We start from the raw sequence: 22423 nt of genomic DNA on the forward strand, positions 1-22423 counted from the left end.
CTCTTGCAAACTCAGGGCTGTCAAAAGGTGCAGGATCTGGACGCCGAGTTATGGCAGGAGGCAAGATGCAGGTGGCCCCTCCGACGCGGCTCTGACCTTTCCTCTCTCCTTCAAAACCAAGGACCCTGACAGAGGCGAGGCCCCGGCTGCAGCCGGCACGCATCCTTCCCACTCTGTGTTTTCAAAAACTAGAGACGCTCCCCCTCTGCTTCTAATTCCCTTCAAAAACACTGACGTCTTTCCCAGTTTCATTTGACAAACACTTGTGCCTGGTCCCCCCTGCTCCAGGGTCGGCGGTACAAGGCCAGGACCAGCCGCTCTGCTCCTGACCCTCCCCTGCCCTGCCGTCAGACCTGAGCTCCGGGCTTCTGCGCCTCGTAAAATCAACTGCATCCCTACCCTGCTCTTTCCTTCTTTATCCTAAAAATCCAACTAAATCGTTATCTGACTGTGATGAAATGGAAACTGTCTATAATTAGGAACCAGAGGGGAATCAAGGGAAGTCTTTCAAATACCCTGAGCTTCTGGAAAAGAAGGTGGGGTCAGAATGATTTCACCTTTGATGTCGATTTCGATGCTTTCAGACTTCAGTTTTCTTCAAGGAGCACAGCGATAAATACAGAAACCAAATAACACCAAAATAAATAAATAAATAAATAAATACCACTCAGAGCACAGAAATAATTGGGACCAGGCTTTCAATAAACAAGTCTTAAATTAATGAAATAAATAAATTTTTATTTGATCTTTAATCATTATATGATCAGAAATATTAATGCTAATCTCATGGCTAATAATAACCTCTACAGGTCTTGCTGTGGCCCCACAAACCTGGAAAAACCTATTATTATTTCCTAATGCTTTCAGCTGTAAATTTAATGGATCATCTACTCTTTTTAAAAAACAAACAACGTAATGGGGGAGCTGTTTGTTTGTGGTACGACCCTAAATGTCGTGTTCTTGCAGGCGGAGGGGTGTCCCCCTGCCGGCGCCAGCAGAACCCAGGGGGCTCGGCAGGTCCCAGAGCCGCAGCCACAGAGACGCAGGAACGCTGGAGAGTCCAGGCAGCCTGGAGCTGGGAGCTGGGAGCTGGGAGGGGGCAGCCCTAGGGCAGAGCACCCCACCTCCAGGAAGGCAGCCCCAGTGCAACCATCCTGTTCCCTCCTGTTCCCTCCTGTTCCCTCCTGTTCCTTCCTATGCCCACAGCCCACGCGGTTCTCTGAGGATGATCCTAGGGCCCCGAAGGCAAGGTAGTGGCGGAAGGCTAAGGATGGACCACAAAGCCCCTCCTCGTGAGTCTGGATCCTGGGTCCTCCCAGACCCCTGGGACACCTCGGCCTCCGTCCCTCTGCCTCTGCTCTCCAGCCTCAGATTCAGTTCCCCCCTGTGTCCTCTACTCCCAGGCCTCTGCTCTGCCTCCGCCCCCTCCCCATCTTCTCCCCCTCCCCCACCCACTCCCCCATCCCCCACCTCCACCCCCTCCCCACCCACTCCCCATCTCCCACCTAGGCTCCCTCCCCAACCTCCAGAGTCTACCCTAAACCACCGGTCCCTTACTTGGCTCCTGGAGCTGCCTTCCCAGAGATTAAATCTGTTTGACTTCCTTTGCTGCTTAAAATGAACTTAAAGCAGTTGCGGGAGCAGCACCCAATAACATGCAGCTTCTCTCCTAGGGACTCTCAAACCTCAGCTGCTCCCTAGAATCATATGGAAGTTTTCAAAATACAGTGAGGCCCGATGCTACACTGGAGACCAATTAGATTGGAATATGTGGGGCCGAAGCACCAGGATTTCTGCTTCCCGGGTGACTCCTGGGTGCAGCCAAGGTTTGGAAAGTTCATCCCTCTTCTGTGCTCCTGACAGACAAGTGTGAGAAATGAGCTTAGCGGCTAAAACGTGCATCTTTCCTGGCATGAGTGCCTCTCAGGGTTCCCCTCCCCGTCTCCAGCCTCTGTGCCATAAGTCCACGGAGGCTGCTTCACACACGTCACCCCCTTAGTTAGATCGGAAGGCTTCTCAGATGCAGAGGCCAGGGTCAGGCGAACATGTGCTGGTGGCTCACTCTCCACTGTCACTAAGCTCTTTAGTCCATTATTGTAATAATATAACCAGTCCTCATGAACCTACTCCCAAAAAGCAAGTCGAATTTTGACAGTGCCTTCCATGGACCCAACAGCCCCTGTCCATCCTCACGCTTGTCTTCCTGTAACCCTGACAACAACTACCCCTTATCTCATGTTCATCACACTCTGGCTTTCCTTTCCTTAAGGAAGGGCTGTTTGACTGCAGCCCAATTCCAATAGTTATAAATATATTCAGGGTTTTTTTAAGCTATCAAAATTATTTTGCAAATGCATCTCTATTCTGGTATTAGGCACCAAAGAAAGAGAGACAGAGAGAGACTTATTTCCATGAATTCCCGTGGGGCCTGGCAAGTCTGAAATTTTTATGGCAGGTGGGCAGACTGGCGATTCAAACGCGAGTTGATAATTCAGTGATGGCCATGATTTCTGCAGGCCAGCAGGCTGGAAACTCAAGTCAAGTTTCTGGATTAGTCTTGAAAAGAAACTTGTTTTTGTTCTTAAGGCCTTCCACTAATTGGACAAGCCCCCACCCCCCATATTATGGAGGTTATTTGTACTTAGTGTCTACTGATTTAAAAGTATCTTCACACTGAGACCAAGCAGCTGGGTTATATAGTCTAAACAAGTGGGGCAGCCCGGGTGGCTCAGTGGTTTAGCGCCGCCTTCCACTCCAGGTGTGATCCTGGAGACCCGGGATCGAGTCCCACATTGGGCTCCCTGCATGTAGCTTGCTTCTCTCTCTGCCTGTGACTGTGTTTCTCTCTCTCTCTCTGTCTCTCATGAATAAATAAATTTCTAAAATCTTAAAAAAAAAAAGTGGACACAGAAAGTTAACTGACCAAGAATATACTGGGCCTTAACTTCACCCACTTTGTTGTGGACAATTGGTTTTGACTGGTATCAAATATCTCATTATGTGAATAGATCACAATTTATTTATTGATCCTCTGGTTGATGGGTATTTGGGTAATCCCTGATCACTGCTACTCTGAACGGTGCTGTTATAAGCATGAGCATCCATGCTTCTCTTGTACAAGAGCTTCCCTTGGACATGTTCCTGAAAGTGGAACTGTTGGCCGTGAAATGAGTGAATGGTCAATCTGAAAAAATTGTGCTGAGTGCTGCCAAGATGTGGCATGAATTGCCATAATTCTTGCTCACATAGTATGAGGAGTTCTCTTGATCTATATCTTCTGGGAGATGTCTTAATTTTCATCAATAATATCAGTTTAAATGTTATTTCATTGAAGTTTTGGTTTGTGTTTTCCTGTCATTAATAATGTTAAGCTACTTTTTATGTGTTTATTGGCCATTTGCTTTCGTTTCCTGTGATATGTTTATTCATATGTTTTGCCCACTTTTCGCTGATTTCTATTTTCTTGTCCCTCTGGAGACCTTCTTTATATATTCTTGATTGCAAAGTTTTATTCATTATATGAATTGCAAAATCTTTTTAAAGTTTGTAACTTCATTTCACCTTGTTTAAGATATGTTTTATTACATGGAATTTTTTATTTTTACTATAGTCAAATTGACCAATCTTTTCTTTTATAATTGATACTTTTTGTATATTGTTTAAGAAATATTTTCCAACATCAAGGTCTAAAAGATTCTAATCTATGTTTAGCAAGATATTTAAAATTTCCTTTTTTAAATATTTAAGTTCTTAATCTATCTGGAGTTAATTTTTATATATCATATGATATAGGAATCCCAATATAGTTTTTCTTTATGGCAAGTCACTTTTTCAGTTCCACTTATTAAATAATCCTCTTTTTTCTACTCATCTATCAGGCCCTCTATCATACACCAAGTTTCCATACCTGTGCAGTTCTGTTTCTGGACTCTTTATTCTACTTTATTGATAAATATGTGTTTGTGTGCCTACTGCCTAAGTGGAGAATATTCAGTTCTGCTATGGAGACAAAATAAACAAATAAGTATAATAATAAGAAAAACTCATATGATGTGTTAGGTAGAGATGATGAGTAAGTTAGTAGTCTGTGTGATATACATTTCCTAACTAGAAAATATATATGTTGAAAATAGATGTTTTAAAAAGATGGGGAGTAGTGAGTGTTGCTCACAGAAAGAGAGGGACAGAAAAAGTGAATTAACTTTTAGTAAACGCACAGCCTGGCCTGTCACCTCCATAGTGACAGCCATATTGCATCTCTACTAGAGACACCTCTTCTAACACAATGTTGCACTAACTACTGCTTCTCAATAGCAATAAGTGAGTTGCACATCCACATGCCAAAAACAAAAACAAAACCAAAAAAAACAACAAAAAACTAGAGACAGACCTCACACCATTGACAAAGACCAACTCAAAGGATCACAGACCTACCTATAAAATGCAAAACTAATACCGCTCCTAGAAGATAAGTAGGAGGCAGTATAGACGACCCATGAGATATTGTAGATAAAACACCAAAAGTACATTTCTAAAAGAAATACTTGGCAAGCTGGACTTCATTAAAAATTCTTTTTGCAGGGATCCCTGGGTGGCTCAGCAGTTGAGCGTCTGACTTCAGCTCAGGGTGTGATCTTGGAGTACCAGGATCGAGTCCCACATTGGGCTCCCTGCATGGAGCCTGCTTCTCCCCCTGTGTCTCTCATGAATAAATAAATAAAATCTTAAAAAAATTCTTTCTGCAAAAGTCAATGAATGTTGAGAGAATGAGAAGACAAGCAACCACAGACCAGAAGAAAATATTTGCAGAATATACATCTGATAAGGAAATATTCCTCAAAATATACAAAGAACCTTTAAAACTCAACAATAAGAAAACACACAATCCATTTTTAAAAATGTACCAAAGACATTAATAAGCATCTCACCAAAGAAGACATACAGAAGGCAAGCAAGCATATGAAAAGATGCTGCACATCCTATGTGATCTGAGAAATGCAGATTACAACATCAGTGAGATACAACTACACACCTAGTAAAATTACCCAGATCTGGAACACTGGCAATTGAATGCTGGTGAGGATGTGGAGCAACAGGAATGCTCCTTCATTGCTTGTGGGAATGTAACATGGTGCAGCTGCTCTAGCAGAAGGTTTGGTGACTTCTTACACCACTAAGCACACTCTTACTATCCAATCCAGCAACCACTCCTTGTAATTTACTCAGAGGAGCTAGAAATTCATGTCCACACAAAAGCTGCCCAATCATTGTTTATAGCAGCTTTAATCATAATTGCCCAAACTTACGAGAAAACAAGATGTGGCTCAGTAGATGAATGGACAGATATACTGTGATACATCCAGACAATGGGATATTATTCAGTGCTAAACAGAAATGAGCTATCAAGTCATGAAGAGACATGGAAGAATCTTAAATGCATATTATTAAATTTTTTTAAAAATTTTAATTTATTTATGACAGTCACAGAGAGAGAGAGAGAGAGAGAGAGAGAGGCAGAGACATAGGCAGAGGGAGAAGCAGGCTCCATGCACCGGGAGTCCGATGTGGGATTCGATCCCGGGTCTCCAGGATCGCGCCCTGGGCCAAAGGCAGGCGCCAAACTGCTGCGCCACCCAGGGATCCCTTAAATGCATATTATTAAGGAAAAGAAGCCAATGTAAAAAAGAAAACTACATACTGTATGATTCCAAGTGTACAACATTATGGAAAAAAGCAGAGTACAGAAGCAGTAAAAATATCATGTTCAAGTTTCTCACCATTAATTATGCTGTTAGCTATACTTTGTTTGTTTGTTTTGGTAGATATTCAATACCAATTTGAGAAAATTACCTTCTAACCCTGGTTACTGAAGAGTTTTTATTATAAGCGAGTTTTAGATAATGTCAATATTTTTTCTGCATCTATTGATATGATCATGTTGTTTTTCATCCTTAGTCTCTTAATGTGAAGGATTACAGGAGTTGATTCTCTGATGATGAACCAGTCCTGCATACCTGAGATAAATCCCACTTGGTCACATGCATAACTCTTTTAACACATTGTTAATTCTATTTTATAATATTTCATTGAGAATTTTTTAAAGGTAATATGTATTTTTTTTCTTGATGTGTTTGTCTTGTTTTGATATGAGGGTACTGCTGGCTTCATAGAAAAAGTTAGGAATTATTGCCTCTGATTCTATCCTCTGAAAGAGATTATTATAAATTGGTATTATTTCTTCCATAAATGTTTGATAGAATTCACCTATTGAACCCATCTGGGCTTGGTGTTTTCTCATTCAGAAAGTTATTAATTATTGATTCAATTTCTTTGATAAATATTGGCCTGTTCAGATTGTCTTTTTCTTTTTGTGTAAATTTTGGTGAAATTATTCTTTCAGGTAATTGGTCCCTTTCATTTACGGTATTAATTTGTGGGCACAGAGATGTTCTGAGTATTCCTCTATCATCCTTTTAATGTCCATGGGATCTGTACTGATGTTCCTCCTTTCATTTCTCATATTAATAATTTATATCCTCCACCTCTTCTTCTCTCTCTTTTTCTCTTAGTTAGCCTGATTAGAAGTTTATTAATTTATTGTTCTTTTAAAAATATTGCGGTTTAGCACCTGCCTTTGGCCCAGGGCGCGATCCTGGAGACCCGGGATCGAATCCCACGTCAGGCTCCCGGTGCATGGAGCCTGCTTCTCCCCTCTGCCTGTGTCTCTGCCTCTTTCTCTCTCTCTCTCTGTGACTATCAATTAAAAAAAATATATATATATATATATAATGCTTTTGGTTTAGTTGATTATCTCAATTGATTTCCCATTTTCAATTATATTGATTTATGCTGTAATTCTTATTATCTCTTTGGATTTAATTTGTTCTTCTTTCCCTAGTTTCCTAAGATCAAAACATAGATTACCGATTTTAGATCTTCCTTCTTTTCTAGTACATGCATTCCATGTTAATAAATTTCTCTATAGTCACTGCTTTCATTGCATCCCACAAATGTTGCTAATTTTCATAGATTTCAAAATGTTTTCAAATTTCTTTTGTTATTTCTTCTTTGACCCATTTGTTATGTAGAAGTGTGTTGCTTAATCTCCAATATTTTAGATTTTCCAGTTATCTCTCTGTTACTGATTTCTAGTTTGCTTCAATTATGGTCTGAGAGGACCATAACTTTCATTGTTTTACACTTGTTAAGGTGTCTCTTATGGCCCAAAATTTGGTCAATCATAGGGTATCATCCACAACAGCTTGAGAAGAATGTGGATTCTGCTGTTGGAAAAGTAGTCTATAGATATCAGTTGTATCCAGTTGATTGATGGTGTTGTTAAGCTTGCCTCTGTCCTTACTGATTTTCTGCCTATTAGAGAAGATTTTTAGCCCTCATTTTAATTTATTGAATGGTTATATTACCTTTTAAGAATGCCTGTTTTCCCTGAGTTAGTTTATAATTTTTATAAGTTCATAATTGTTATTATAATATATATATTTTGGAAGTTTATAAATTTCCTAGCAATTTATCTTCAAGTTGTGACCATACAACTAATACTTCCCCCAAAATAAGTCTTTATCTTTTCTCTCTTACTTTACTTAAATCCACTGATTATTTACTGATGCCAGTAAATTCTTAGTTTTATTTACAATCTAATTTTCAAGATATTTCTGTATTTCAACATACACACATATATACTTAGATTTGCATTACAGCATTCTTCAGTGAAAGAAGGCCTATATGAGTTTATAAATTTTTTTTTAAAGATTTTATTTGTTTATTCATGAGAGACACAGAGAGAGGCAGAGACATAGGCAGAGAGAGAAGCAGGCTCCATGCAGGGAGCCTGACGTGGGACCCAATCCCAGGACTCCAGGATCATGCCTTGGGCGGAAGGCAGGTGCTAAACTGCCAAGCCACCCAGGGATCCCTGCTTACCGCTTCTTGAACACACAATTGCCCACCTGATATAGCTCTATGCGATTTTGCTGTGTAGGGAACAACGAGCTGGAACATGTTTCATGACCTGCTCACTGGAAAGAGAAAAACAAATGCTGATTCTTAGTATTTGCTAACTTCTTTTATTTATTTACTTATTTATTTATTTATTTATTTATTTATTTATTTATTTATTTATGATAGAGAGAGAGAGAGATAGAGAGAGAGAGAGAGAGAGAGAGGCAGAGACACAGGCAGAGGGAGAAGCAGGCTCCATGCACCAGGAGCCCGATGTGGGATTCGATCCCGGGTCTCCAGGATCGCGCCCTGGGCCAAAGGCAGGCGACAAACAGCTGCGCCACCCAGGGATCCCGTATTTGCTGACTTCTTTGTTGTATGTGCCCTTTCCATAGTCAGGTTCAAGTGACCAATGTACCAACATGGAGCTAAAAGGTGGGAAGATGAGAAGATGGTACACAATAGGACCTCCAGATTTCATTGGTGCCAGATTATTTTTTTCCTTCAAAAAAGACAGAGAAAGAATCTATAAGACCTGCATGTCTCAGTACCTTATTCATGCTCTTGAGTGAGAAGGATAGCCCTAGGAATTTTTCTTTCCATCTTGTAGAATGTTTCATTGAACAAAAGCTTGCAACTAGTCGTTTCCACCCAGTACTTGTTATCAATATCTAAGGTGATTGCCAAACACACTTGTATTCTCTGTATTAAATCTGTACAGCTCTACCTCTCACTGTGCTTTTAAGATGCATGCACATTTCTCTCTCTCTCTCTCTTGAGCATGATGCTATAAATTCTTCTTGACATCATTGATTTCAATAGAGAGAATCACTTGGGAAACCATGTTCAGGAGGTTAAATCACCTGCATGTGTCAGTTTCCTTCAAAAGGAGAGCTCAGGGTCCAATGGAATCTCCGAGGACAATTCTCCATTCGAACATTAGCAGTAGCCCATTGTCCAGGAGTGAGTATAGGCTTATATTTTGTGCTTTCATGGTTTAAAAGCTAGATATGCTAGAGAACTCCAGGGTGGGGGTCTCCATGATGGGAAGGGGAATGGAAGCCCAAGATTCAGGAGTGAATAATATCTTAGTTCCACTTTTATTTGGGGCCTCTTCAGCCAACTGTGAGCTAGAAATGAGTCACCAAGAAATGGAGCAACCAGGACCCAAGCTTGGATCAGTTGTGTGTTCATCCAATTTAACCACGTTGGAGAAAGATTAATACTCTTTCACCAATAAGCATGAGAATGCATGCGGGCCTGCACCCCAGAGGTCTCAACATATCTATGCATAAGGTTGCTCAGAGTCTGCTTTTAAGAGAGATGCCAGAGGTATAAAAGGTCAAACTCATAAATGACTTAATGGTACCTTAATGTTCTCTCTTTGAGCGTGAACAGCTGACTCTCATAGGTTTTGCGTAAACCCTCAGAGCTCTTAGAAATTCAGGGAAGACAGACAGCCAGAGGGAAGATACTGGACTCCTTTTTTGAATAGAAAAGGCTACAGTGATTAGTTAGAAACCATGTAACAGTTAATGTATTTTATGAAGTAGTTCATGAAGACCATTTATGACAACTTTGTACTATTAAGTGGGCAAATACTATTAAGTGCTTTTTAGTTAACAACTTGCTATATGGATTGTGATTTTTTCCTAGAAATATGTATTCCTCATAAATGTATTTTTTTCTCTTCATTGCATTAATACTGCAAAGCAACGGCACCTCAGATACCCTTGGAGGTCAGTGCTACAGATGAGCACCCAAACGCAGCCTGAAAATATGACTGGTGCTCATCATGCACCTTTGTTTGTTCTTCCTTATCTTTGGGTTTAGTCAGATGTTCAGATGGGAGGTCTTTTTCACATGGGGATTATTTAGACAGAATATTTGCACAATCTCATAAGAACAGACCCAAAAGGTAGTAAGAAATATGGCTATAGCTGTGATTAATAAATGTATTAAAAACCATTCAGAAAGCACGCAGAAACAAAGTGTGAATGAGCTACAACAAATGGTAGATGTGGACACTGACCTTCTCAGAGAACCAGATACTAGAGCCGACTTTGTTTAGACCAGAGTTCTGTTATTCAGAATGCTGGTTTTTTCATTCAATTCATTGTCTCCTACACTCCCCTCCCTTTTTAAGCAAGATTAAAAGTTACTATTTTTTTCAACAAATGGCTTTCCAAGAAAATCGTTCTTGCCTGGCTAGTCCTGGATATCTGTTGCTAACAGACTCAATTTGAGGTTAGATGTCATGGCTCCATGGGGATCAATGTCTCTTGGGTGGGTTCCTTTTGACAGGATGAAGAAAGATGCACCCAAAGTGACAAAAATAATGAAGACATAGAAACAGGCCTTTCAAATACATGGTAATGGGACAGTTGTGGCAATTGTAGCAACAGCCAACATCACCATAGCTTGTTGTCGGTATGACCTTCCCGTGACATGCTTATTGACTCTTTGGTGGTTTTCACCAAGCAGCTTCTTCACTCTGAATGCATCCCATGGATGTTGTCTCCTTCCTCAACTCCTTGTCCTTCTTTATCTTTTTGTAAGTCCCATTCTTCGGGGGAATGAAGTACAAACTCAACACAAAGAAATACAATCAGGTGAAAATTATCACAAAAATAGATTCTGGCCTCTCTGTCTCTCTTTTTTTTTTTTTTTTTCTTACAAAGCATGGTCCAGAAGACATTTGTTGATATCTATGTCAAGTGAAATCTCTCACTTAAAACTGATGTAACCTCCCTCCCCCATCCATAATGAGGGGCCAGACATCCCCTCGCTTAGAGAGTTAAATTGTTGTGTTTTTCTAACTGAGTTCTAAGTACATCTTGTGATGGATGAGATTTATATAACACCATTGTATGTTAAAATTGGTCTCTAGTTTGAATTTCCTGTGTTGCTTTGCCACAGGCAGGAAGCTTTGCAGGAATGGCAGCTGCATCTGGAGCTGATTTGAGCTCACAACCCTTCCCAGAGCACGGAAGACTAAAAGATCCGGAATGCTGAGGACAGTAAGGGGAAGGCTCCTTTTGCCGTCTGTAGCTGCTTGAAACTTCATTTTTCTTCCTGCTGTTCCATGTGATGGTGGTGGCAGCCAAAATGGCACACCCTTTCAAATCCAATTCAGAGACCAGATCAATTTGTACCACGACTTCATGCAAAATTTTAAAAAACATGGTTTCACTCCCACAATGATAGCCATGGCAGAAATGTGTTCAACACCAGCCCTGCACCCTGAAAAGGTAGAAGTTTGCCTTCATACCATTCTGGCCCAAACAGTTCACTTTCCACAATCCTCTTGACTGGTCTCTACTTTCCAGTGTGAGCACCAACCAGTCAGATAGAGAACACATGCAGACGTCCTGCTCTAGAAAATGTGCCAAAGATGCTGCACACCCTGGTCTCCTTACGTGTGTGGATGCTGGGGCGAGCTTCGTTCCCTTGTCAGAGGACAGCTGTGGTCTGAAGCTGCTTGGAGAGGGCTGTCGTCCCTCTTGAATCATGCGGTAACACAGCACCACACTGCTGGTGTTCTTATCTTGTAAGGCACCTGCGGGAAGGGACCAAAGGCTTCTCACCTTACTAATATCGTGATTGGTATTTGTGCCAATGTCACACTGACCCCAGGCAAGATTCCCTCAATGGAGACAAGTCAGCTGTCCATGGGAATAATCAGGAGGTATATTTGCTTTTTGGAGAATTAATGAAGCAGTAAATGACTTGTCTCCAATGAAGTGGGGAAGCTGGCCTGGGCACAGGACAGACAACATGTCCACTCCCAACCCAGACCCACTTCACAGGACAAAGCTTGTATCTTCTTTTACAGCTGCAGGAACAAGACAAGGAATGACATTCCATCATCTGTGGTTTTTCCCTGTGAGCACTGAGGAAATAACAAAGACCACCCCAATGAGAATAAGCAGCATCTATTTATTCAGAGCTTTCTATAAGCAAGGGAGTCAGCCACCATGAACTGCAGTAGATAGAGACTCAAAGGAAGGCAGAGGAATGAGAAGGCTCTATAGGTTGGAAAAAAAAAAAGGGAAAGCTGCAAGTGTGCCTTCATTGGAGGTTGATGGAATGGGGAAGTTGTATGCAGTAAACTGGAAGCGAGGCATTCTGCGATTGCTTGGAGTGTATATGTGGCTTCTTCCGATTGGTCCTATGTTAGTAGCAGAGGCAAATAATGCAGAATCTGACAATCATTGATGGAGGACTGATTGACTTATCTGGGCCAATTGCTTCAGGACTGTGGTTGGGCTTCTAGGATAGTAGCTATATAGTTTGTGTGTCAAGGTTTTACTTTTATATATGAGCAGACCACTGCCCATTTGTATATTTTCTATTTGCAGAAGAAGTCTTCTAATCCATGTGATTTTCTTCTTAAATCAAACAAGTTCTGTTATTTGAAATGAAGAACATTTTATTGGCCTACATAAGTGGGGATGGAAGACCATTCAGTAAGCACTCATTACTCAATATTGCTATTAGGAGAAAATATCCTGAGATCGTGCAGGCTAGACAACATCTCATAAAGACAATGTTCAGGGCCAGTTGTGTTCTTGTGGGGTTGGTGTGAATTAAAAACAAGAACTTTGGAATCTACGATGTTGAGACACAGTAATCTGTGGCTTTCCCGCATGTCTGTAAACACGCACAAGATAATAACAAAAAGAGAAAAAGATATAATATGAACAGAAAACTAAGAATCTAGAATGGTAAAAATCACCTTTGAGTTAGTGGGCACGTTTTTATGAATTGTGGAACCAGTGAACCTTTTAGTACAAATCAACATCAAAGGTTGGAAAAAGCTGGAAACCTGTTTTCATAGGGATTTGATGCTCAGAAACTTTAAAATGGGATGCAAAAGAGGAGATTTTGTCATCCAGGGAGGTAAAATATAGTTAGTGGGAGGAACTAAAGCACTACAGCCAAGAAGGGGATCAGGCTGCCCATTCTAGACCAGAGACCCCTCTGCGGCCCCCCTGGCCCACATCAGAGACTCTGGCATGATGACACAGGGTGGAAGAGACATGACTAGCTGGGTAAGCATTTTCCATGGGAGACAGACCAACCGCACCCATCACACAGTAGAGAGGACCATAGATGATGTTGATGTGAGGTGACAGGTCAAAGATAAAAGTGGAAAGGAAAAATCAGAAGCAAGCATTTGTTTCTTACAAATTAAAAAAAAAAAAAACTAAGAAAAGATAGAGTAAGTATGACTGCCTGCATAGATCAGAAAAACTTTCAGATACTTACTCTCTCCATGGCTCACTGCATGGGGAATTCCCATCTTTTCTCTTCTATCTGGAGCTGAAGTAAACTAGAAACCTCCACTGGCATAAACTTGAGTTCAAATCAAAGGATGGGCAAGGAAAGAGGTTTATTTTATAATTGCCACATAATAAAGGGCTCTTTGAAAAGAAATGTCCATTCTCTGCCAGATGGTATTTTTTTTCTATTTTAAAGTTTTGATTTAAATTCTAGTTAACATACAGCGTAGTATTAGTTTCAGGTGTAAAATGTCGTGATCCAACAATTCCATACGACACCCAGTGCTCATCATGACAGGTGCACTCCTTCATCCCCATCACCTGTGTTTCCCATTCCCCACCCCCCATCCCCTCAGGTGACCATCAGTGTGTTCTCCAGGGTTAAGAGTCTGTTTCTTGGTTTGCCTCTCTCTCTCTCTCTCTCTCTGTTCGGTCATTTGTTTTCTTAAATTCTACATATGAGTGAAGTCGTATGCTATTTGTCTTTCTCTGAGGGACTTCCTTTACTTAGCATTATACTCTCTAGCTTCATTCATGTTGTCACAAATGGCAAGATTTCATCATTTATATGACTGAGTAATATTTCATTGTAAATTTAATGACACTTGCTCAAAATTATGTAATAGTCTACATTATGCTCACATGTGTCTCTTAACCCAGAGAGTGAAGTTTTGGGGAAATGAAAGGTGGCCCTGTGGCCTGTAGGCAGCTGCTTTTGGCTGACCAGGGGTGCTATGCTTCTGAGGCCAGCGCCCTGACTGGAACCTGTATTCTTCCTTTCTTTTGGGTTTTCAGGAACTCAAAGCAGGAAGAAAACATACTAATTCTATATTTTATGTCAAATCTGTACATTTAAACTTGGTGCAGTACGTTTCTGATATAAAATATGGGTTATGAATACTTTACAAGTGATAGAGGAGACACCTACGTGAAGGTTCTTTAGCTGAGCCTCTGAGATCAAAGACAATGAAGGAGTAAATATTTTTTGAACGATCCATTGATAAATAAATATTCTTGTATTCTTATCTTTTTAAAGGTTATATTTTAAAAACAATTTTTATTTTTTTAAACAATTTAAAAGTATTTTGTTATACCCATTATTTAAGAATCGAATGTATATCCATTAACAAAAAAGTGTTAATTGAAATACTTTGAAGCTCTCTTTTTAAATTAAATATATATTCTCTGCAAGTTGGTGAGAACAACATAGTTAAGACTGGATCACAGAAAAAATTTCACAAAGAAAATCCTATATATCACATATGACACCTACCTGAACACCGAGTAACTTCCATTTTGATTCATGTTGTTACACTATGTACAAAACAGATTCATAAGGCCGGGGTTATTATTGTGAAGTGTGAACAGAGCAATGAATTTTAGTGAATGCCAGCTTTACAGTATTGATGGTGGTTGTACATGTCCTCATCTGCTTATAAACAGGAGATAATTTCATCCAGCTTGCTAGTAACTTTTCCCCTTCTACTATGCAACTGGGGTGTCCCTGCCACTCTGTTCTCACAGCGCCTTCTGTGGGAACCATCAGTTGGAATGTCTAGACGTCGTTAAACCGCCTACAACTTCCTGGTTGAAGACAGCCAACAGTCCTTGGAGGCAACTCCTCAAGTGGTAACGAGGAGCTCTGTTGGGCTTCCCTCTGCAAAGCTTCCAACTCAATCAGCAGGGATTTTGCATTTCACTTTCTAACTTCTATATCTTGTATACAGAGCTAAGGTTAAGCATGGATTCCTTGTTAAACATAAGATGAAAGGTCCATGTGCATATCCTACTGGCAGTTATTCTTACAAGATCTGAGCATGCTGAATCAGACTTCTAAATAAACAAATAAATAAATTTTGAAGCTATCCAATGGGATAGCTAAGTGGTGATTTGCTTACAATGGTATGTCCTTTATTTTATTGTTTCCTGTATCATTAAATAATTATATATGGAGCTCTTGCTACGTGCTCGGCACTGTTCTAAGGGTTCAGAGTTTAGCAGTCATTGAAGATCCCAGGGCTGGACTCTGGCATCCAGTCACAATGCAGAAAGGTATAGAGAGTTTTGCTTCCACCCTAATTAAGAGAGGAAGAAGGTACTAAACGAGCTAATGTAGCAAAGTAACCAACGAACCAACATCCCAAAGAGAAAGAAATACCTCAAAGGAGACTCAAGACAGGTGACACCTCTTGCCCTTTGGTAGAACATGGGAATAAGAGGTGGCTCCATTTTTATATGGATACCAAGAGATTAGGTACAATTGTAAAAAAAAAAAAGAAGAAGAAATCTTGTAACCTCTGTTGGCTATCATGTTAGCTTAGAAGAGCTGGGAGTCCCCAGAAATGGTGTGTGAGCTTGCTTGGAAGCATTTCTCCACAGGCCATTGTCATGGGCTCAGAAAAGAAACTGAGGGCAGGGAAGGATTGCTGAGAGTGGCACAAATGCACGGGAGGTCCCCAGAAGCCCCTGGAGGACAAGCATGAAGCCTGACTGTAGGTACAAAGCAGTTGAAAGCCACATTTCTAAAAATGTTTCTCAGTACATTCATGGTCCGGAAATCATTCCCCACTGACTGTGAGGTGAGTTGAATAGTGACTACAGTAACAGCATGGACTTAGGGTGCACAGACACTCCTGAATCTCATTGCCAGTCACTTACATCACATCCTCCCCTTGACATTGTCCAAGGGCCCAGAGGATTAGCACCTTTTCTGCATCTCCATTCAAACAAGGGCAACCCCCAGTTTTGACCTGCGGTAGCCACCTTTGCTTCAAGTGACCAGGCTGCATTGTGGGAAAGGCGTGGGGCATGCCATCCCAGGTCCCCTTCTCGATGGTGTCCTGCTGTCCCAGGTGCTGCTTAAGCCATCCAGGTCCCCCAAGGGGGGCGATCCTTCCCTTAGTCCTCAGCTGAGGCTGTGAGTGCCACCTCCCTTCTCCAGCTTGCTGGGTGAGGGACTCCTGCCCTGGGGTGGTGGGGATGGATGGACACCTGACACTCATCACTGGACGGATGAGTTTGACCATTGTTGTCATTCAATGAGATCATTGTTAGACTTTATCAGTTTATACCCTCAGTGTAGGTGGGTGCCCTGCACACAGGCCAGGGGAACAGCCAAGCTGCAGGAGCTGACATAGGTAAGCTGATAGTAACAAGGGGGTGACGAGTCAGTAGTCCCCGTGCTCTACTCTTCTGAATAGTCCCTTAGGCTGGTAAAGAACCGAAACCCAGTCCCCAGGGATATGCAAAGTACTCCTGGTCCCCTCCATCAGCACAGTGTGTGCCGAGAACCTTCTCTGCTAGAGCGAGTAAGAAAGGGCTTTGTGGTTAGGAGCTATCACATCAGTCTTACCCGGCATCAAGGCAGCACGTGGTGGCCACCTCTACCTGTAGGCCTTATGCCACAGGCTCCCACGGATTCAGGAGGAAAACCAACTCCAGGGATGCTGAGTCAGGTGCAGCTCTCCCACCTTACTGGTTCAGGATCAATTCTCCTTTCCTCCCTCTGGCGTTTCTTCCAAAGTCTGAAAACCTTCCAATTCTGATGCTAATCTCTACCTCGAATCATGGGAGCCTGCCTGCCACCTCACCCAGAGACTTTGGGAGCCCCTACCCTTCCATGAAGCCCACCACCACCACCAACCCAGGTGGTGGGGAAAATCCTCAGATAATTCCAGGGGGTCTATGTCTACACATCGATACAGCCAAATTCAAACACTGAATGAAGATCTCCTGGCATCTCTCTCACTAGGGAAAGAACATAACAAACATTTAACTGCAGTGCGTCATTCCAGTCCATATGATTCCCACTCACTGATGAAGAAACGGGGCCATAAAAGCAGGAGGGATGGGATTTATAGGATCATCCTGGTATTAAAAGTCAAAGTCCCACCAAGCTTTGCTATTTTTCTATCTTTGCAACGTTTGCCAATAATCAAAGCTTACAAATGTGTAATGTATCCGGTATAAGGGTTAAAGTGTCTGCTATCCATTGCTGTGCAACATGCCACAGAAAAAAACCTTAGCAGGAAGATGACCATTTCATTTGTGTAGGAGTTTCTGGGTTAGCAATTTGGGGTGGGATTTGCTGGAGAGTTTGCCTGCTTGTGGCTCGCCTGAGACCAGATGTTGCTCGGCGGCCTCACTCACCTGCCAGGTGCTGGTGCTGGCTGTTGATGGGCCACATGTCTCTGTAACAATAGCCCGGGCCACCTTTCCTGGCGGTTGGTTTCAAGAGCCAGAAGCTTCAAGGACCTTTGCTATCTATGCCTGGCATGAATGGAACATTGGCATGAGAGGATAGACTCCGCTTCTTTACAGGAGGAGCTGAAGTGCGGGTGATTCTTAGGTTACTGCTTTAGTTTCTGTGGAACAAAGTTTAACAGCAAGTAGGCAAAGCTATGATTCCCTCCAAAAGGTACGTAAAGGCTCTGACATTACTTCATTGGATGTCTGTAATCCATGAGCTCATTTCAAACTCAACAGATTTTTTTTAAATTAAATGTTGATCTCTTCAAATATTTAACATAACATCTTAATAAATAAAAGATTATAGTCCTTATTCCACAAAGGGACCTATCACTGTTTTCTAGCTAGTTATGCTTTTATTTTTATATTGCCCATCTGGCAAGTGTCTGTCTGAGTGCTTTAGAAGCCAGAACAAAGTCAAATTTAAATTGACAGAAGCCCAGAATCGTAGAACCAGGCATCCCTTTTCAGCAAGAGGGGGCAGGGCAGTGTAGCTTTTAGACAGTGGATTTTGAGCTTTTGTACCATCCTGAAGGACGTTGATTGTGGATCTTGAAACCGCTAAATGACCTTCAACTGTTTCCTCATTGACATGGGCACAGCAATGTCCATGGGCCTTATTGTTAGTGGTGTTAAGTATGAATTTCAGAGTTCTTGCTCCGGGCATCAGAAGAGTCCAGCAAGATCCATGCTGCAGGCTGATAGACCCGGGGAACCCTTCTTCCAGGGACTTGTTTTCACAACAGAGCCTCTAAGTCCCTCAAAATTCGCCTGGATTTTGTTTTAATCTCAGGAGCTCACTTGCCCTAGAAGAGGAGTTTGCTTCAAAGTACCAGGAGGGTGGCTGAGTCGGGATGATGCCTGTCCCCCGGGTGGTGGTAGATGGGCAACCCGAGGAGCGGGGGCCACAGATGGCAGGAAGCTCCCAGGGAGCGCAGGTGGGCAAGTCCGGCCCCAGGAGCAGGTGCACTGCTGGTAGGGTTCCCCTCACGGCCACCATTCAGAATCCTGAATGACTTCGTGGTTTTCTTCATGAGGAAAGGCCCCATAATGCTGTTTACACTGCTCTCCACCTGAATTAAAGAGTAAAACTCATAAAGCACTTTTCCCCAATGACATTCTAAGGTTACAATTTTAACGATGCCTAAAAAGGCAAAAAAAAAAAAAATCAACTTCCATGATTCACTCATATTCTATTTATTGTGTTTTTGTTTGTTTGGCTCATGTTACTGCCTATGGGATATCCAACACCAGAAAACAGGGAGTATTAGGGCCTTTCGGGGCTCTGTCTGTCTCCTTCTTGCATATTTTAAGGGCAGGAGGTCATCGCCCTTTCCTCTCATGGTGTTACTGGGGCGTAACCCACACTCTGCCCTGTGTGTGCTTTGAGAGGGCAGCGTGCTGCCAAGGTTGACCTGGCCTGTGAAGGGAGGGGCCCCTGGCTTCCCCAACACCCATCATTTCATAAAGATACAAAGAAAGGTAAGAAATGTTTTGTTTTGTTTTGTCTTTCCTTGGCATGAGCACTTGGTTGACTCTCTTATCAACTTTCAAGTATGCCATGTGGCAGCGTGAACTGTGATCATCATGGTGTCCACAATGTCCCCGGGACTCAGTACTTTATGGGTTTGTACCTTTTGATGATGGGAGGAGGTCATCTTACTTGTCTTCCTCTGACAATGCCTGCTTTCTACCTAGGGAACTAATAGGTGTCAATGATGTGAACTTCACATCATTCAACAACATGAAAAAAGAGAATGTTACTCTATTTCTCCGACAGATAATGAAGCCGAAACACTTAAATTTCATGCTGTGTATGAAACTACAGAACATCAGGAAGAGTGTTGGTTTCTCAGACGTAACAAAGACAAAGGAACCTCTCTCTCCTCACCCTGTCTCTGCAAGTGCAAAGGCCATGTCCTCTGACCTCCACCTTCACCTCCACACTGCTGCTGGAAGGGTCCCCTTCTCTGCACTCTGCCTCTCCAATGACTTCACTCTAGGGGCATCCTGCCCCTGCCTACAAGGTTAAGATGCACTCCTCCCCCAGAGGCTAACTTCATATGCAAGACCCCAGAATTTGCTCCTGGGTGACCCAGATCTACTTCTCACCCCTGCATGGGATTCCCTGCTGGGTCCAGCCTGAGTGGATCCTGCAGCCAGTGTGTGTACCTCTAGGCAGGCCTGGGAGGGGTGGAGGTGGGAGTGTGGGCATGCAGCTGGGATGGCCATGCTCATGTACAGGACGTCCTCCATGGGCCTGTGGTCTCTGTAGCAGGAAGGGAAATGCAGCAAGCCAGGCTTCAGCCATCATCTCCAGCCTGTCTGAGTCTGCATCGAAGCCTGGCCATGCTAGTCCTTGTGAGGATGTGTCTGGAAATATAGAAAGATACAACACATATTTTAGAATAATCTATTGGCTGGATTTATTAACTGTTGCATATTTATCTGGTGGTGCCTGAGCTTTCTCTTCATGCTTCCCCCAGGCCCTGCACAGTGAAGCTTGGCAGAAGCTTGGCTGCCCCCACGGCCCTCATCCAAACCACAGAACCACTAGGTCCTGTACCCGCCAAGCACACCCACTCTCCTCTGCACACTCAGGCCACCCCTTCTTGCCCGGAAAACCCTCTTGGCACACCTTCCTCTCTTGTCCCTATACCACAGCAAAAGTCTGGTCATAGCAGCGTTTCCAATGCTTGAATTCCTCGCTGGTTTTGTAACATTTTTTCTAACAATTTAAAAAAATTGAGGCCCCTCGGTGGCTCAGTAGTTGAGCATCTGCCTTTGGCTCAGCCTGTGATCCCAGGATCCTGAGATCGAGTCCCACATCAGGCTCCCCGCAGGGAGCTTGCTTCTCTCTCTTTCTGTGTTTCTCTCATGAATAAATAAATAAAATCTCTCTCTCTCTCTCTCTCTCTCTCTCTCTCTCTATATATATATATATATATATATATATATATATATATATATATTAGATTTAAAGGAAAGTTGCAAAGACAGTAGCTTGGTTATCCCTGGCCCCCATTGCCCCATCACTATTACATTAGTATGATACACTCGTCACTACTGACACATCATTATCAGATAAACAGTACGCTTCATTCAGGTTTCCTCAGTTTTTACCCAATGTCTGTCCCAGGATTCCATCCAAGATGCTACAGGACATTTAGACGTGCCATCTCCTGGGGCTACTCTCTGTTGTGATTGCTTCTCACAGTTTCCGTATTTTTGGTGCCCTTGACGGTCTGGAGGAGAAGTGGTCAGGGATTTTATAAGATGTCTCTCCATTGGGGTTTGTCTGGTGTTCTTCCCCTGGGGGTTATCAGCTGTTGACTGCAGAGGTAAAGTACTTTCCTCGTCACATAATGTCCAGAGGGTACACTGTCAGTAGGACTTGTCACTACTGGTGTTGGCTGTGATGGCCTGACTGAAGTCCTGTTTGTCAGGTTCTGAAAAGTGCGACTTTCTTTCCCCTTCCAAACTGTGCTCTTTGGAAATGAGTCATGAAGGGCAGCCAGTGCCCTCTGAATGTCCTGCGGTCACTCTGCAGGACCTAGGATGGGCGAGCTCACCACCCAACACGCTCCAGCATATTATACTCTTGATCTTATAGATACAAGAACAGTGTGATATGATACACTCCTGATCTTATATACATAATTAGAGCATGATGTGATACACACTCTCTATGAAATGCCAAAACAACCACTTGCTTGAAATTCAGAGAAGATACTATTATCAAAAGAACCTTCTCAAATGTGTTATATTTGATTTTTTTTTTAGGGGGGGGTTGTCATTTCCATTATTTCTAGACTTTGTGTAAATATATTTTCACTGTTTCTTTCTTAATGCATGAAACTGAGATATACATGAGTCAATTGGAAAGCAGCCATCCAAAGATATTTTGTGCACTCACATAAAACTACACTTTGGGGAAATAACTAAACGTAGTCCCCGGGGAATTGGCAAAACTATTGGTCAGTTAACAATGTAATCCAAGTACTATACAATTATATCTACATTTTTAAATCTATTACACATGGTTTTATTTATGTATAGAAACGTTTAACAAAAAATTAGAAATTGCACATCCTCCATGGCCTGTGATAACCATTTTTAACAAGATTATGTATGTTCTTCTAGGCACATTTTCTATGCACATTTTTTGCACATAGTTGAAGAATAAGAAATGCTCTCCAGAGCAATCTCGTTCTACTTATGAAGTGCAAAAGACAAGATAGAATTATTAACCAAGAGTCACTTTCCTTTCAGGGAACATCCCCAAAACCACGCTTTGGGTTGAGTATTTGCATACAAGCCCTTTGCAGTCAAACCTCCAGAAACTTGAATTTCCAAATTAGTAATTATTATTGTTATTTAAAAATAACAAGTGATTAGAAATTTCATCATAATCTGGCATTTGGTAAAGATTTCTGTTTGCTTGCTTATTTGTGTATAACTAAATGCTTTTAATTTCTGCTCCTAGAAGACATGATGAAGCTGTGAGAATTTACTCAAAGCATTCAGCAGCAAAAACCTGGAGGATTATCTTCTCTGTCTGGAAACTTAGAAGAGCTGGTGGCAATGTTTACAAGCCATACTTTGTAATATAACAAATAAAATTTTCAGGCTAAATTTCTCTCTACTGATGTGGGCAGACCTAAAATCTATATAATGCTAAGAAACTCAATTTTGCAAATATAGTACTTGGTTTCTATTATAAATATAGTAAAAGTAAATAATTTTATTTACCCAGTAGAATGATAAATAATTGTTCTAGATGACCATCTGCAGCTGATTTTGGAGGTGCTCCTGTACACGGCCTCATATGAGCTACAGAGATACACTGTGTGATTGAGGCTCCCTAGTGAGTCATAAACAGGGCTTTGGACAAAGATTTTCTTGCAAAAATGAAATGAGCATGGAACAAA

The sequence above is a fragment of the Canis aureus genome, chromosome 31 (genome assembly GCF_053574225.1).
Source record: "Canis aureus isolate CA01 chromosome 31, VMU_Caureus_v.1.0, whole genome shotgun sequence".
Lineage (NCBI taxonomy): Eukaryota > Metazoa > Chordata > Mammalia > Carnivora > Canidae > Canis > Canis aureus.